Below are 13313 nucleotides of genomic sequence, written 5' to 3'. Positions count from 1 at the left end.
GCATACCACATCAAGCAATGACAATAGGTAAGTTCACTACCTTGCACCTCAAGCTTTCCTCTTACTTTTCCTTTGACTCCCTTGACTTTCCAACCATGTGGGCATTCGGTCAACATCACTAAACATCCTCTTGGATGTTCCAAAGGTCCTAAACATAGTCATAATGATCATACAATCTATTAGGACCACTAGATTACATAAAGTTCAAAGCTAGCTCTCTTGAACCTCAACCCTTTCTCTTAGTCTTAGGGTTTTCTTTCTAGCTTTTCTAACATAAATCTCATCATTTCCCATCCTTATGATCCATTTCTTGTCAATTAGGACCACTTTAGATGGCTTTAGATTCAAGAATATCAAATTTGGAAATTTTGGTTCGCGGGTACTGTTCACGCAGAATCTCCAGAATTTTTGCTCAACTTTGAAAATTCATAATTAAATCTAGAAAAATCCAAATTGAGTGCTTCCAAGTCTCACTGAAAGATAATTAAGTTAACTTTAAGGAAAAAATAGTTTCAGGAACTAATTCTACGCCGAACAGTACCAGAATTGTACGGAAATCGACAATCTCTCAAAAGTTCAACACTGTTTCCAGATTTCAAACCCTAACTTTGAAAAATCACCATAAATCGTACACATATCCAAATAAAGTGTTCTACCCATGGATTTAAAGCTCATAGAGTGTACTTTAAGCATGCCAAATTTCAGAACCGGATATGAACAGTAACTAATTCGAAAAAGCCATCAAATCAGCACGTAATTCTTCCAATTTTCACATAGATCCACTTGGATCTACCATACTTTGAGGTGTTCTAGCAAGATCTAACAACCAAACTCCCTTCCCCACTCATCAACCATTTCGACCAGCCATCAAAAGGGAGAGAAGACATATTTTCAACCATAAAAGAGAAAGAAACCAAGGCAAGAAAACATCTAGAGCCAAGAACTCACCTTGAACCTTGATTGTATGACCAAAGTTGATGCCTTTCTCTTGGTTTTCCCTCAAAACTCTCTCTTTTTCCCTCTCTTCATGCCTTGCACGAAATTCCCATCTGATTTAGGGGAGAGATGAGCTCATTAATGTGTACAAAATATCCCACCAACCATCATTAATGTTATGCCAAGTGTCATTAGCCTACTTAATCTTAATCCTCTCTCTTAATTAACTTAAATCATAATGTAATTAAATTCCAAAGTCAAGATCCTCTCCATTGGTAGCTTGACACTTGGAAAGCTTTAATTACCATCCATTAAAGGCTTGACAAGTGGCGACTTGTGGCCCAAGTAAAGTGCAAGACTCTGATTAATACTTTATCGGTGCACTTTTACTCCGGGTTTAACTTCTTTTCTCTAATTACAGTGCTCTGGCCTTTGTAATTATCTTCTGTTAGATCCATAAATTCTCTTTAATTTTAGAGAGTATCTATGAATTTTCTTAGGCCATAACACTTCCTTTAAGCCTTGCATAAAATGCATTTACTAAAATACCCTTTTATCGGCAAAACCGGCTCTTTAATTTCTTAAAGCCACTCTACTGGCCTTTTGGTTGCGGGACTAATTTTATAAATTAGTACAACCTTTCAACCCTTTAACCTCATTTTTGTATACACTTTTGAGGTCTCTTGCTATTTCAAATAATTACCTCAAACGGTATACTTTTTACCGGTCATAACCTCATAAATTCCATTTAAGCTGCCTCAGGGGTATTTTCATCTTTTCTCTTCATAGAAGAGCCTCAGAATATTATTTCCCATTTTTTTGGGATTTTCTTGGAATTTTCTGTACACTCTTCCATTTTTGCCCTTGCTGGTCATAACTTTTTGAATTTACGGTTTTACCCCTGCTTAAGCCTAACCTCATAGAACCATCTCTTTGAGGTTTCTAACTTACCCATTGGCCGGTATCTAGCCTCTTTTCTCTTTTTGGGCCTTCGAGACTTTACTGGAGCCTCTAACCTTAATTATACTCGAGCCCCTGAAAACTTTTTCTTTGCAGTTTAGTCCCTGAAACTGCTTTAACTTCCTTTCTCGTCTTTGGGACTTCTGCTCACAGGGGTCTGATAGCCTATCTAATTCAGGCTATTACTGGTACTTCTAGGCCTAAAACTTTGGATGTTACAATTCTCCCCCTCTCAAAAAATTTCGTCCTCGAAATTTCGGGTCAAACCTTTATTCTTACCCTTAATGAGAGGTTACCTGAGGAGAGTATCCTTACTTATACTTAACTCTGACCTTTTCAACTTTTCATTATACCTCATTTTTGAGTTTCCACCTTGGGCTTCATACTTACATAACTCGTCGTTCTAAACTTTTCTGTCATTCATATGAGCATGGCCCTTGCTTTTAAGCATTTGGTCACCACTACTCACATTCTTCTGATACTTTAGGCTCATTCTTTCATTATAATACCACGACAGTATACCTGTCTTCTTGGTATTTTACTATACCATGGCATTTTGGGTTCTCTTAATACAGCCTTTATCTATCCTTTGCTGTATACCCTGTCATTCCTCTTTACTTTAAGGGCATATCTCCTTTCTTTCCTTCGTTGACTAGAACAGAATTGAGCCTAGTCTAATCGACAATAGACATGTCTGGAACAAGTCAAGGGTACTCTCTCTATATTAGTCCACCGCTGAAGGAGATTTCAATATTTTAAACTCATCTCTAGTCATCGTCTTCCCAAAGAGGTACTGTACTCTTACCCTTATGGCTCAGCTACTTTCTCTTAGGCTTGGTCTACTATGACCTCGAGAGCTACTACGCTCTACCGTAAGCCTCTTTAGGATCCACTATGACCCTGGAATACTATCATCCATCTGAGCCATCTTAGGATCTCTAGGAGACTCTGGACCATAGAGTTGAGTAATAAAATAAGTCACCTCCACTCAGCTAGTAACTTGACTGATTATTCCCCAAGACTGCTCACAGATATCAGTATTGTCTTCTTAGGCATTGCTCAATCCTTTCTGTCAACTCCTGAAATTCTTAGCCTTTCCCTATTTCTTTAGCCCTTCGTTTTAGCTTCCTTAAGTCACTTTCCTTTCTTTGTGCCTTTCGAATCCCTAGGCACTGGCTCATCTCTAGAGCCCATTAACTTGCTATTATATCAATGCCAGCTGCCTTGTCTTAGGACTCTGTAGTCTTCGCTGTCTCTTAATAGTTTGGACAGCATCAGGAGAGGACTTATATCATCACATTCTCATTATCCTTCAGTATTCCGTAGTACCCTACTAAGCTCGAGGAGCATCTGTTTGCATATCACACTTCTGTTGTCTTAACCAGTTTCACTCTCTCTCTCTGGGGTAAGGTCCTCCTGTGCCTTATCTCGGCTACTTCTGCTTTTCCTGTGGGAGGACAGATTGCTTTAACTGGAGCATCGTCAACTCAACCACTTGCTTTCTATTTCATTCCTTCAGAGGATAGCTTACTCTTACTAGAGCAGCGTCACTCTGATCCGGAGAACCACTTCCCAATCTTAGAGAGGTACTTCATGGTCAAGACTTTCCTCATGCAATCTCGGCCAGGGTACATTCCTCGAATACCATATCCCTATCAAAGAGAGCCTCTCTACTAGATTACTCAATCTTATAAGCAGTGGCATCTATCTATAGGAATCTCATTTCTTAGATTCCTTAATGGCCTAATTGCCATGGTTGCACACTCTTGGATACCTTAGAGACATAAAAGAATATTGTTTTAGTCCCTGACATTATCATATATCTAAGCATCATCGAGCTCTAGGTATCACAAGGAACTTACTTATCTCTCTTTGTCTATTAGTTCCCAATGCAACCATCCACTATCATGTTCTTATTCATTTCCTTTCATCTCATCCTCAAGAGGGATCTTGCCTCACTTTACTCTTTCTGACTTTCTTTACCTCTTGACCAATTATTCTTCTAGTCAGGTATTGATCACCATATTCTCATCACATCACATCAAATAGTAAATGTTTAATCATCTTGCTGTGCGGTATCTAGGTCTGGCACCAATGTCATCATTGACCTTTCATTCGTTGTCATATAATCTCTGTCCCTCTTGGTTCACTATCCCTTAGGAATTTGCACCTCTATTCAGGGATTTGAACAAGCCTTAAACATCTCATTCTGTTACCATGCCTCTATCGAGGTCATATCGATTACTTAAGGTACAGGTTGATATTCAGTTCCCTTACTAGGGCATTGACTTATACCTCTGACTGGCTTATTGTATCCTTAACCATTTGTTTCTATGGTCAAATGCTAATCATAAAGTGACCATACTACACAGCAGGCATTAATCATTAAAACATCTCTGCTGTGTGACCTTCCAGTCAGGCACCTTTAACTAATTACCCGAGGCTTAGGTTGTCACCCTGCTTCCCTATTAGGGTCTAGACTCCAATTCTTTATTGGCTTACCATATTCTTAGCCATTACCCTCAGGAGGCGTCTTACAACTTTGACTCATTCCCTGGTCAAGCTCTCTTAGCCCAACCATTCCTCTCCTGAGGGGGAGTCTCTTAGTAGTGACTACCTATCTCTCAGGTTACTCTTTGTCATTCTTTACTTCTCTTCTATATCTATTTCCCTTGAAGAAAACACCTCACTATCATAATCTCAATTGGACCAATCCTAGTCACCCGTTACTTTTCTAATTAGGTTTTCTCTCATACCGGGCTTTGCTTGAACCAATACTCTGCTTATACCTTAGTCAGGACTTCTGCCTGAACTTCCCAACTGCTACCTATCATTAGGTTACTTTTGCCTAAGCACACTTAACTAAATAGTGTTGATAGGCTCAAACCCTAGTACCCTGCTATCTTAGGCCTTTCTTATTCTACCTTTAGTCAGGTCTGTTCAGCTTACATTCTTATCTCTCTCCTTATCTTAAGGATTTACCTGTCAATACTCAGTCTGTCTCTGGGTCACAAGGGTTCTTCCTGTATCTAGAGCTAGCCTGAATGTCTCTTTTTCCAGGTCTTATGGCTCCAACTCCTCTAACTTTGGCTTTCCTCTATTAATCGGAAGGAAATTGAATCCAGCTTAATTAATGATAAGGTTATCTGGAAGGAAATCATGGGTACTCTCTCAGTACTGGTTTACAACTGAAGGAGGTTTCCACATCCTCAACTTGTCCCTGGTCTTCATCTTCCCAAATAGGTACCAATCTCTGGGAGACTTAGACCATAGGACTAAGTGAAGTCATCTCCACTCAGTTGGTCACCATACTAATAATTCCCCAAAACTGTTCCAAGAACCAATACCATTTTCTTAAGCCTCCTGTCAATTCCCTAGGCTACCTATTGTCTCTTTAGGTGCCTAAGCCAATCTGTCTTAGGAGTTCTCTTACTCCTCCAGCTGCTCTTACCGTCTCTTACTACTTTAGAACGGTACAGAGAGAGGACTTATGCAACTTCTCTTTCCTCTGCTTTATCTTTCAGTATGAGCATACTCTAACATGCATTTCTGACATTTTAATGCAAGGAGTGCAAGCTCTTACTGATTGCTATGTCCATAGCATGCCGACTGGACATCTTATCCCTACAAGAGGGAGCCTCTTTCTCTGTTCGCAGCTGCTTCTGGAAGTTATAGGGAGAGGACTTTTGAGGTTTTTTTTTTCTTTCTGCTTACTCTAGTACTCTGCTAAGCTCAGGTACATCTAAGCCTAGCTTTATTCTTGGCTAGTCGTGCTTCCATTAGGTAAGGTCAACTCCACTTACCTTGCCTCGGCTGCTTCCCTTTCCCTGATCGGATAGGGCATTTTGCTCCATCTAGAGCAGTGTCAATTCTGACTTGGAGGACCAATTCCTATTTTCTCTAGGAAGATTCCTGGCCAAGAACTTATCCCTTGGAAAGGGTGCCTCTCAACCTAACCCCACGTGACTGAGTATCTCTTAACATCATCGGGAACATGCCAATCTCATAATGCTAGTTCCCCGCATGGCTATCTGTCTCATTCTCATCTCTTTCTCTTCTTTTTAATCCCTAAGAATTCCACTAGGATTATCTACCTTGACTTTACTATCTCCATATTCCTATTTATCTATTCAGGAACTTGAGATAGCTACTCTATCATAGTGCCCCATCTCTAACGAGGCTTTAAGAGCTTGCTCAGCTTAAGTGGCCACTACACCCTCTTAGCGGTGTACAGACTCAACCCCTAACTATCTTGTTCAACTCATCATTACTCTTCCTCTTGAGGGGGAATCTGATAGCTTTTAAATAGTGGCTACTACTCTCTCTTTGAGCTCTATCAGTCTTACTCTCAGGGACCTCATAGTCCATCAAGTCGTGCCAAGATACCACCTCAGCATCTGAGAGTCACTATCTCTATTCGTCATGACCAGAATTCTTATTCGCCACCACTTTCTTTGGTTCATCATGACAAAACATACCTTCTCTTACTTCTGCTAGTTTTACTTAGCTTTGTTTATCGTAACCTTAACTGCTGCCTGAAGGACTTCCATGTCCTAGCCTCACTGTAATCCCCAACTAAGTCAACTACTTCCTTTCAAGCAATGAAGGAAGGGTCTGGCTCACAACTCTAGGCCATTAGCACTTTTGCTTTCCCTTATCCTCAGGGATTACCAGTGGCAGAAATTAATCTTTAGCTCTTCTGACCTTTTTATATCTATTTAGGAATCAAAGATAACTACTTTGATCGTGCTGCCTTAACCTTGTATCAAGGCTACAGTAATTGTATCTAACTTAGGTTGCCACTTAACCCTTTTCTTCTAGGGTTTAGACTCATACCTCTATCTGACTTATGAGCCATTATCCCTTTTCTTTAGAGGGAAGTCTCTTTATCTTTACACAGTGGCTACCTTCCTCTGCGTATAACTCCTTATCATTATTTTATCTGTACCTTTCTAACAGAGGACCCCAACTTCATTTAAAGATCCTTATTACTTATTTTCCCTAGAGCATTCACCTCCAATCCATAACCTTAGTTGGACCTTAGCTAGTATTCCACTACTAGCTCTAACCTGAACTGGGCTTTTCTAAATTCTTGCAGATAGTTCTCTTCTTCCTATGCCAGAACCTCTGCTCTGATACCAAAAATGTCACACCTTACTTATATAATACCTTAGCATTCATTTAGAACCATTCCAGACCACTTTGGATGGTCTTAAGCTTAAAAATTTCAATTTGGACGTTAATTTTCGGAAAATTACTGTTCACTGTCCAGTTTTCAGATTACAGGTCCAACTTTGAAAAATCATAACTAATTCTAGAAAAATCGTATGGAGGTGTTCCAAAATTCTACGGAAAGCTCTTTCAATGCTCTTTAAGGGAAAAATATTCAACTGAACTCATCCTCACTGAAAACGTACAGTTTATTGGATTAAAATTACTATTCATTTGGTAAAATCTGGACTTTCCAGATTCTGCGCCTTAACTTCGAAAATTCATATCTCATTGTATACACATCCAAATGATGTGATTTACCACTCATTTTAAAGCTTGGGATGTGCACTATAAGTGTACCAAATTCCGTAGCTTAACTCATTCATATGATAGGTCGAACTGAAGCTTGAAATTAACTGCTTCAGGACCTACGTTTTATCCCTTAATATCTCCTTACTTTAATTCTTTTTATTTCTTTGACATACATAACATGGGCTTAATCTTTCTCATTCATACTCATATACTTTCATTCATGCCATAAACATCCTAAGCATATACATTGAAGTAATGGCATTCATAACATAATTTACAGCATAGGAGAATTATACATTGAATAATAACATCAATCATTAGCATTAATAATTCTCCACTTCTTCTCCTTGCTTCTCATGCCCTTAGTGCCCATCATTGATTTGACCTAAATGGTTGGTTAGGGAGGGGGTGAGATTCGGGGGAATCTCAGTAGCAAACAATACCACATAATCATGCTAGATGGATGCTAATGCACTACACGCAACTTGTTTATTCTCTTGTTAATTAGTGACATACTAGCATGCTCAAAGCTAACTTCTTGATGCATGGCCATGGAGACATAATCTACTCATCATGAATAGCAATTACAGCAGCTAAAACATGTCACAATAACATTCAATAACATGTACACGGCAACACACAAGCATACCACATCAAGCAATGACAATAGGTAAGTTCACTACCTTGCACCTCAAGCTTTCCTCTTACTTTTCCTTTGACTCCCTTGACTTTCCAACCATGTGGGCATTCGGTCAACATCACTAAACATCCTCTTGGATGTTCCAAAGGTCCTAAACATAGTCATAATGATCACAATCCATTAGGACCATTAGATTACATAAAGTTCAAGACTAGCTTTCTTGAACCTCAACCCTTTCTCTTAGTCTTAGGGTTTTCTTTCTAGCTTTTCTAACATAAATCTCATCATTTCCCATCCTTATGATCCATTTCTTGTCAATTAGGACCACTTTAGATGGCTTTAGATTCAAGAATATCAAATCTGGAAATTTTGGTTCGCGGGTACTGTTCACGCAGAATCTCCAGAATTTTTGCTCAACTTTGAAAATTCATAATTAAATCTAGAAAAATCCAAATTGAGTGCTTCCAAGTCTCACTGAAAGATAATTAAGTTAAATTTAAGGAAAAAATAGTTTCAGGAACCAATTCTACTCGAACAGTACCAGAATTGTACGGAACTCGACAATCTCCCAAAAGTTCAACACTGTTTCCAGATTTCAAACCCTAACTTTGAAAAATCACCATAAATCGTACACATATCCAAATAAAGTGTTCTACCCATGGATTTAAAGCTCATAGAGTTTACTTTAAGCATGCCAAATTTCAGAACCAGATATGAACAGTAACTAATTCGAAAAAGCCATCAAATCAGCACGTAATTCTTCCAATTTTCACATAGATCCACTTGGATCTACCATACTTTGAGGTGTTCTAGCAAGATCTAACAACCAAACTCCCTTCCCCACTCATCAACCATTTCGACCAGCCATCAAAAGGGAGAGAAGACATATTTTCAACCATAAAAGAGAAAGAAACCAAGGCAAGAAAACATCTAGAGCCAAGAACTCACCTTGAACCTTGATTGTATGACCAAAGTTGATGCCTTTCTCTTGGTTTTCCCTCAAAACTCTCTCTTTTTCCCTCTCTTCATGCCTTGCACGAAATTCCCATCTGATTTAGGGGAGAGATGAGCTCATTAATGTGTACAAAATATCCCACCAACCATCATTAATGTTATGCCAAGTGTCATTAGCCTACTTAATCTTAATCCTCTCTCTTAATTAACTTAAATCATAATGTAATTAAATTCCAAAGTCAAGATCCTCTCCATTGGTAGCTTGACACTTGGAAAGCTTTAATTACCATCCATTAAAGGCTTGACAAGTGGCGACTTGTGGCCCAAGTAAAGTGCAAGACTCTGATTAATACTTTATCGGTGCACTTTTACTCCGGGTTTAACTTCTTTTCTCTAATTACAGTGCTCTGGCCTTTGTAATTATCTTCTGTTAGATCCATAAATTCTCTTTAATTTTAGAGAGTATCTATGAATTTTCTTAGGCCATAACACTTCCTTTAAGCCTTGCATAAAATGCATTTACTAAAATACCCTTTTATCGGCAAAACCGGCTCTTTAATTTCTTAAAGCCACTCTACTGGCCTTTTGGTTGCGGGACTAATTTTATAAATTAGTACAACCTTTCAACCCTTTAACCTCATTTTTGTATACACTTTTGAGGTCTCTTGCTATTTCAAATAATTACCTCAAACGGTATACTTTTTACCGGTCATAACCTCATAAATTCCATTTAAGCTGCCTCAGGGGTATTTTCATCTTTTCTCTTCATAGAAGAGCCTCAGAATATTATTTCCCATTTTTTTGGGATTTTCTTGGAATTTTCTGTACACTCTTCCATTTTTTGCCCTTGCTGGTCATAACTTTTTGAATTTACGGTTTTACCCCTGCTTAAGCCTAACCTCATAGAACCATCTCTTTGAGGTTTCTAACTTACCCATTGGCCGGTATCTAGCCTCTTTTCTCTTTTTGGGCCTTCGAGACTTTACTGGAGCCTCTAACCTTAATTATACTCGAGCCCCTGAAAACTTTTTCTTTGCAGTTTAGTCCCTGAAACTGCTTTAACTTCCTTTCTCGTCTTTGGGACTTCTGCTCACAGGGGTTGATAGCCTATCTAATTCAGGCTATTACTGGTACTTCTAGGCCTAAAACTTTGGATGTTACACCTTGCCCTTGGCAACACCACTTGAGGTTCCTATTATTGTTTATATATTGAGGAGGGGTGAGATTTCATAGAAATCTCAGTAGCAATGAATCATAATTATCATGTCAATCAATCTCCACAAAATGTGACATGTTATAATGCATAATAATCAATTTCAAGACCATGAATAGCACATTATTCTATCATGAAAATTAGTACATATTCACATTCTATATCAATGTACATTTGGCCAAAGCATATCAAATATTAAAAAGCATTCCATATCATAGTATAAATCAATCATTGCATAGAAACATAAAGCAAGCAACATATGCACATTAAGTAAGTAAGAAAAACAATCAAACTAGATTCAAAGCTACCTCTTTTATACTTGAACCAATTCAGCCTCTTCAATTCCTTTGAGTTCCTTCTTGTTCTCTTACACAATGTCTATCAATTCATGCATAAACACATTCCAATTTATCAATGATTCAAGCATAAACACTAATGCTTGACATTAAACTCAATTAAACCCCCTTTTCCTTGATTTTTAACATAATTATTCCCTCTTTGTTTCCATTCATCTCTTGGTCCATTCCTACAAAATTTTTCATGTAGAATCCAAATATCAGATCAGATTTATAGAAATCAAACTCCTTCCCCTTCAGGTTGAGTTGGCCGAATAAGGGGTACATACTTCCAAAAATTTCATTTTTGATTTCAATGATTTTAAACACTTCCCAATAGTATATCCCTACACAAAAATATGTTTTAAACCCATTGGAATCATCAAATGAAGCCAAAACAATTTGCTATTACATGAACCGTGCTAGGCCGAAATGCACATATATAACCCTAAGTGGATTTTCTTCCAAAAACCAATACATGCACCACTTATTCTTGCTTATTCCACTTGGTCTTTAAGGTTTCTATCCTTCCCTAAACGTTCCATGAATAGTCCAAAATTTGGCAGCATCACACTTGAAATATTCAAGCCAAAATCCTTGCTAACCAAGCTTGAAACTTAGGAATAGGGATGCTTAAACATACCTTAATGTTTTCTTGGTATAAGTTGAGTGATTCCTTGTCTAAAACCCTTCAAATTTTTGGTTGACTAGAGCTGGAAATAAGGTGACAGAACCTCTCCTTATTTTTCTACTTTTTCCAAAAAAAAATTTGTATTTTAGGAGGGGATATTTATAAAAAAAATGAATATGCTCTTCCTCCCCTTAGTTGGATGTCCAAAATAGTAGATAAGAGGGTGAGTTGGCAGCCATCAAATGCCTCATACCTTCAGATTAAACCATGTGTCCCAACTTTAGAATTTTCCAACAATTATCCTTTAATTTTGCATTTTGTTTAATTAATTTTAGTGGGGTCTGGAAGCTGAACAAAATGAGGCTTGGATTGGGCCTAATGTGGACCCCACAAATGGTCTAGGCTGGTCCAAAAAGATGGCCCACAATCCAAATCAAAATCCCAAACCAATTTAAAACTTTATCGTTTATTATTCACTAGTAATATTTCATAATTTTTCTAGACCTCTAAAAATTTTTTTGTCTCTATGATAATTCACCTTTTTAATATGAGAACATGATCTGGAAATTTTCAAAATTTTTTTTCCATCTCTAGGTATTTATTTTGAATTTTCCCCCAATTAGGCCTTTATCGGTATCACTACAGGAAAATAAATTCTCTAAAATTAATTCTTGAGCTTTCAAGGCCTAAAACCAATTTTATAAATTCAAAAAAATATTTAGATAAATTATCTATCTTTTTTTCAAATTTATTGAGGCCTCTAACTAATTAAAATAATTATTTTCCTCCAATTTTTCAATATTTTCCCAAAAAACCTCTGTTTATAAGAAATTCGTAACAATTTATTTGTACAGTAATTCCACCTTTTGGGTCTTAACCGAGTTTTCAAAACCTTTAAATTATACTTAGCCAATCTTCTTTTCCTACTGGCCCTCAACCAAATTTTTCATCCCTTCTATCAATGTTAAATTTGGCAGGATGTGACATTTCCTCCCCCTTTAAGTAAATTTTGTCCTCGAAATTTCTGGGTCAAATCTCTATTCTTATCTTTGATGAGAGGTCAAATGGAGAGATCATCCCTACGTATATTCAATTTGGCCTCTTTAACTTCTCATTATACCTTATTGTCAGGTTTTAATCCTGGGATTCATATACACATAGCTTTCTCTTTCTTACTTTTCTATCATTTATACGAGTATAGTCTTTGCTTCTACGTATTTTATCATCACTACTGATATTTTTCCTATACTTTAGGCCCATTCCCTCATAATAATGCCCAAACAATGCACTTGTTTTCATGGTAATTTACTATACCATAGCATTCCAAGTTCCTTTAACACTGCCTTTATCAAGTCTTTTCAGCATACTCTGTCTTTCTCTTCTTTACCGTAAGGGCCTATCTTCTTTCTTTTACATTTTTATTTCACATATCGCTTGCCTGAATGTGTAATTTTCAGGACTTATAGCCTACGGTTCCCTCATTTCTTACTTTTTTTTGTTGGTTGACTAGAATAGAATTGAGCTCGGCCTATTCAACAATAGTAGTTTTTGTGAAAAAGTCAAGGGTACTCTCTCTGTACTAAGTAACCAATACTGAGGAGGTTTCCCCATCTTAGACTCATCCCTAGTCATCTCATTCTCCCACTCCAAAGAGATATTATCCTCATGACTCAATAACCTTCCCTTGGGCTTGGTCTATTATGACCTTGAGAGCTATCCAGCTCTTCCATTCTGCCCTAGCCATGTTCCACTCTTTAGGAGCCTCTAGACCAGTGCACTGAGTTAGAGAATAAGTAGCCTATCCTCAGTTGGTGGCTTAACCTATCATTCCCTAAGACTGATCACAGATACCAGTATTGCCTTCTTAGGCCTTACTCAAATCTTTCCGTCAACTCCAGGGTCATCTATCTTTCCAGTCTTTCCTCTCCTCTTCTCTTTTAGCTATCTCAGGCCATTTTCTTCTCACTGTGCCCCTAAAAATTTCTAGGCTATTGGCTCATATCCATGCCAATCTGTCGTGTCTTACAATTTTCTTTCTCATCTTACAAGGAGAGGTCTTGTAAAATCATCTTTGCCATCTCCTTAAGTATTCCATCCTTTTATCACTTTTGGTCAAATTCA

Source organism: Neltuma alba, unplaced genomic scaffold, assembly GCF_004799145.2.
Source record: "Neltuma alba isolate B1F8T4 unplaced genomic scaffold, ASM479914v2 tig00011656_pilon, whole genome shotgun sequence".
Taxonomy (NCBI): Eukaryota; Viridiplantae; Streptophyta; class Magnoliopsida; order Fabales; family Fabaceae; genus Neltuma; species Neltuma alba.
Note: the sequence above shows the minus strand (reverse complement) of the source record.